Genomic DNA, 5744 nt, shown 5'->3' with positions numbered 1-5744 from the left:
ATGGGTTTTGAAGGGCGGCCCTCGCCCCGCCTCCTTGGGCTATATTGGGGCTGGCCACGCCCCCTCCACTTAGGCCAATGGGCTTCTTCAACATCACAGTGACAAAACAGTGAACATTAGCATGTTGCTACCAAGGCACACACTACATCAGGGGTCACCAACATTTTTGAAACCAAGAGCTACTTCTTGGGTACTGATTAATGGGAAGGGCTACCAGCTTGATACACACTTAAATAAATTGCCAGGAATAGCCAATTTGCTCAATTTACCTTTTTATAAATAAATCTATAAATATATATATATAAAAATGGGTATTTCTGTCTGTCATTCCGTCGTACATTTTTTTTTCCTTTTACGGAAGGTTTTTTGTAGAGTATAAATGATGAAAAAAAACTTAATTGAACGGTTTAAAATAGGAGAAAACAGGAAAAAAATGAACATTTAATTTTGAAACATAGTTTATCTTCAATTTCGACTCTTTAAAATTCAAAATTCAACCGGAAAAAAGAAGATAAAAACTAGCTAATTCGAATCTTTTTGAAAAAATTAAAAAAATAATTTATGGAACATCATTAGTAATTTTTCCTGATTAAGATTAATTTTAGAATTTTGATGACATGTTTTAAATAGGTTAAAATCCAATCTGCACTTTTTTTTAGAATATATAACAAATTGGACCAAGCTATATTTCAAACAAAGACAGATCATTATTTCTTCTAGATTTTCCAGAACAAAAAATTTAAAATAAATTCGAAAGACTTTGAAATAAGATTGAAATTTGATTCTACAGATTTTCTAGATTTGCCAGAATATTTTTTTTTATTTTAATCATAATAAATTTGAAGAAATATTTCCCAAATATTCTTCGTCGAAAAAACAGAAGCTAAAATGAAGAATTAAATTAGAATGTATTTATTATTCTTTAGAATAAACATTTTTTTTACTTGAACATTGATATAAATTGTCAGAAAAGAAGAGGAAGGATTTTAAAAGGTAAAAAGGTATGTGTGTTTAAAAATCCTAAAATCATTTTTAAGGTTGTATTTTTTCTCTAAAATTGTCTTTCTGAAAGTTATAAGAAGCAAAGTAAATTAATAAATTAATTTATTCAAACAAGTGAAGACCAAGTATTTAAAAAATGTTCTGGGATTTTCAAATTCTATTTGAGTTCAGTCTCTCTTAGAATTAAAAATGTTGAGCAAAGCGAGACCAGCTTGCTAGTAAATAAATACAATTTTAAAAACAGAGGCAGCTCACTGGTAAGTGCTGCTATTTGAGCTATTTTTAGAACAGGCCAGCGGGCTACTCATCTGGTCCTTACGGGCTACCTGGTGCCCGCGGGCACTGCGTTGGTGACCCCTGCCCTACATAATCACATCTGGGACTCATGGGACCTCCAAGCAATATTTGGTACAGGAGGAGAAAAATACTAATAATAATGATTAAAACATTTTAATAAAACAACTATTTTAAATATTTAATTTAAAAAAGTACTTTATTATCAATTTTTTAGATTATTATCCAAATTTTCCAAGTCACCAAATTTAAAAATGATTCCATTTTAATTACTTTTAAAAATATATGCAAATTAACATAATTTTGTACATTAAGTTTATATACTCGCTGTAATACAGAGTTAATGATCATCTAAAATGCAATACCCCTTTAAAACACTGAATTCAAAATATTACTTATAGTTGTATTTACATTTTAAAGTAATTAATTTGCATAATAGTGTAACTAATGAATTCGTTCCCATAGTACATTATTATCTTTTTTCTTTTCCAAAAATTCGGCTTTTTTAAATGATGTCGTATAACTTCCATTAAATTATTTTAAATATCTATATAAATTAATTAGTTTGTATAAACAGTAAATGTAATATTTTTATTTACAATATTATTAAATAAAACCTGCTCTAATACATAAAAATAATCATCTAAAATGCAATACCCCTTTAAAAACCTGAATAAAAAAATTACTTATAATTGTATTTACAATCTAAAATAATATATTTGCATAATAAAGTAAGAAGTAACAAATAAAATTTATATTTCAAATAACTAATTAATTTTTTTATTTTTTTATTTTCCAAGAACAAATTTTTTAAAATGATGTCATATTACTTCCATTAATTTATTTTAGATATCTAAATACATTAATAGAATTGTATATACAGTACATGTAATAGTATTGTATACAATATCATTACATATTATTAAATAAAACCTGCTCTAATACATAACAATTATCATCTAAAATGCAATACTCCTTGAAAAACTGAATTCAATAAATGACTTATAGTTGTATTTACACTTTAGAGAATATATTTGCATAAAAAAGTAAGATAAAATTAATATTTCAAAAAAACATTTTTTTCCCCCATTGTTAATTTTTTAATTTTTATTTTTATTTTCCAAGAAATCAATAAAACAAATTATGTTGTATTACTTCCATTAATTTATTTTAAATATCTATATACATTATTATGTCTGTATAAACAGTACATGTAAAATTATTATATACACAATATCATTTTCATATTAAATAAAACCTGCTCAAATACATTAAAATTATCAGCTAAAATGCAATACCCCTTTGAAAAATTAAACATGTGTGTGTGTGTGTGTGTGTGTGTGTATGTGTATGTGTATATATATATATATATATATCCATCCATTTTTCTACCGCTTATTCCCTTTTGGGGTCACGGGGGGCGCTGGCGCCTATCTCAGCTACAATCGGGCGGAAGGCGGCATACACCCTGGACAAGTCGCCATCTCATCACAGTATATTATATTAATTTAATGTATCATTCATTTTAATAAATGGACCTGACTAATTTTGTAAATATTTTCTGTTATTGGGAAAAGTGGTAGTACATGGCTGGATAGTTAAACACAGTATCTAATAATTGTGATGTGAAGCTGTTATGTATTGCCCCCTAGTGACGACATTGGGTGAATACAATATGAAAAGGATGCAATTGCCATTTGTAAACACTGGAGGGCGACAAAATCTTAGTCTTTGTTACGCGCAGCTCTTGGTTATCAAAGAGCATTGTTTTTTCTTTGTATTGGGTCACTTTACTTTTGTCGTTTTGCTGTAACGCACGAACAAACATTTAGTTCCACGTAATTATCTTTGTTTCCGCCGCGTCACATGTCGTCGTGCGCTGTCCGGGCTCTTGTTTTGGAAAGCCTCCAACCGGAAGTGTGTGCTCTTATTGAGACAGTCTCGGCCCGCTCGTCACACGGCCGGCAGTCAGGCGGGGAGCTGCGCTGTCAAGAGGGTGGACGCCGAGCTGGTGAGCGACGCGGCTATTTCACAAACGTTTCGGTTCTTCTCTCTTTACACCTTTGCCTGCGACCGGCTGACTTTTGTCGTCTCTCTGCCTTGTTGCGTGTTCAACGAAAAGCCATTTGCTCGGTGCATTTTATGGCTTTTTTTAGTCGTGTCGCAGCGAACGCTAGCAAGGGAGCTAATGCTAACAAGCTACCGAGATGAAACAACAGTGCGCCTATTATCGGACGCACTCTTAGTCACGTCCGCTATTAATCCTCCAAATGGACACTTTTGATGTCTTCAGGACACGACTGTTGCAGAAATAAACTCCCATTTCATCTCCTGATGAAGCCACCACCTTGGCTACAAAGAGGGTGGAGCGACTCCTGTGTTGTTTCTGTTACGGAAGACACCAAAGCCTGCTTTAGCTGATCACCATTGCCTTGACAACGAATGCATGGCGGAGGAGGTTAGGAGTGTGTAATTAATAAAAAAAAAAATGCCATGCTTTGTTGTGCAATTCTGCAGCTACAGGTCTGTCCGATAATAGACCCTGTTGCCCCTTACAAAGAGTACAAGTCAAGTTGAGATTGCACCCTGTCTGTATTATGTATGTTCGTATCTGAGCGAAAGCTATTTTTTTAGACCACCCGGCTTCCACGGATATTTAGCTTCTGGGGGGGAAATAATATCTCCTATGTTATGTTTGTCTTGGAGGACTCCTTGTTTAGCTGCAACGACACGCCAAACACGTCACTTGTACAAATGATTGCTGCGACAAGGTGCTCCCAACATGTCATCTTTGGCGAGTATCGATGAAACCAGCCTCGGCGAGTGGGGATTCCGCGGCAAATTCCTGCTAAATAGTGATCAAAACGAGTAGTCAGTGCACACCCAGGTGAGGCATACTTATTTTTTTAACTTAAATTCATATATGCGTTGATTTAGGTTGCACATTGGTATAACAAGAAAAAGAAGGGAGTCGTTAGCTCTCTAAAAACGTTATCATAATGATATGAGAAATGGCACCAATGCTCCCAACATGTCATCATTGGCGAGTAGTATCGATGAAATTGGCCTCTTGAGAGTGGGGATTCCGCGACGACTTCCTGCCAAATACTGATCAAAAAGAGCAGTCAGTGCACACTATAGCGCAGTGATGTGCTGTGAACTAAACACCAGGTGAAGCATAGATATTGCTAGAGGATTTTTTTAGTTTACTTAAATTCAGATGTGGAGCTCTATCATGGTTGATTTAGGTTGCACATTAGCAGAGAGCGAGAGCTATTTTTTAGACCACCGGGCTTCCACGGATATTTAGCTTTTGGGGGGGGGGGAAATAATATCTCCTATGTTATGTTTCCCGTGGAGGACTCCTTGTTTAGCTGCAACGACACGCCAAACACGTCACTTGTACAAATGATTGCTGCGACAAGGTGCTCCCAACATGTCATCTTTGGCGAGTATCGATGAAACCAGCCTCGGCAAGTGGGGATTCCGTGGCGACTTCCTGCTAAATAGTGATTAAAATGAGTAGTCAGTGCACACCCAGGTGAGGCATACTTTTTTTTTTTAACTTAAATTCATATGTGCATTGATTTAGGTTGCACATTGGTATAACAAGAAAAAGAAGGGAGTAATTAGCTTTCTAAAAACGTTATCATAATGATATGAGAAATGGCACCAATGCTCCCAACATGTCATCATTGGCGAGTAGTATCGATGAAATTGGCCTCTTGAGAGTGGGGATTCCGCGACGACTTCCTGCCAAATACTGATCAAAAAGAGCAGTCAGTGCACACTATAGCGCAGTGATGTGCTGTGAACTAAACACCAGGTGAAGCATAGATATTTCTAGAGGATTTTTTTAGTTTACTTAAATTCAGATGTGGAGCTCTATCATGGTTGATTTAGGTTGCACATTAGCAGAGAGCGAGAGCTATTTTTTAGACCACCGGGCTTCCACGGATATTTAGCTTTCGGGGGGGGGAATAATATCTCCTATGTTATGTTTTCCGTGGAGGTCTCCTTGTTTAGCTGCAACGACACGCCAAACACGTCACTTGTACAAATGATTGCTGCGACAAGGTGCTCCCAACATGTCATCTTTGGCGAGTATCGATGAAACCAGCCTCGGCGAGTGGGGATTCCGCGGAAAATTCCTGCTAAATAGTGATCAAAACGAGTAGTCAGTGCACACCCAGGTGAGGCGTACTTTTTTTTTTTAACTTAAATTCATATGTGCATTGATTTAGGTTGCACATTGGTATAACAAGAAAAAGAAGGGAGTAATTAGCTTTCTAAAAACGTTATCATAATGATATGAGAAATGGCACCAATGCTCCCAACATGTCATCATTGGCGAGTAGTATCGATGAAATTGGCCTCTTGAGAGTGGGGATTCCGCGACGACTTCCTGCCAAATACTGATCAAAAAGAGCAGTCAGTGCACACTATAG

At 35.5% G+C, this 5744-nt stretch overlaps 1 protein-coding gene across 1 annotated transcript in view; it reads left to right on the top strand.

Moving 5' to 3' along the window:
• The first annotated feature begins 3196 nt into the window (after positions 1–3196).
• The window catches only part of LOC133536349 (granule associated Rac and RHOG effector protein 1-like), a 72530-nt gene continuing 69982 nt past the window's right edge, over positions 3197–5744 (top strand). The window contains exon 1 of the mRNA XM_061876804.1: positions 3197–3307. The gene's annotated coding sequence lies outside the window, so the exon portion shown is untranslated. The remainder of the gene's footprint in view (positions 3308–5744) is intronic.

This window comes from Nerophis ophidion, linkage group LG02 (assembly GCF_033978795.1).
Source record: "Nerophis ophidion isolate RoL-2023_Sa linkage group LG02, RoL_Noph_v1.0, whole genome shotgun sequence".
NCBI classification, from domain to species: Eukaryota; Metazoa; Chordata; class Actinopteri; order Syngnathiformes; family Syngnathidae; genus Nerophis; species Nerophis ophidion.
The sequence above is the reverse complement of the archived record's forward strand: the minus strand, read 5'-3'. Positions and strand labels throughout refer to the sequence as shown.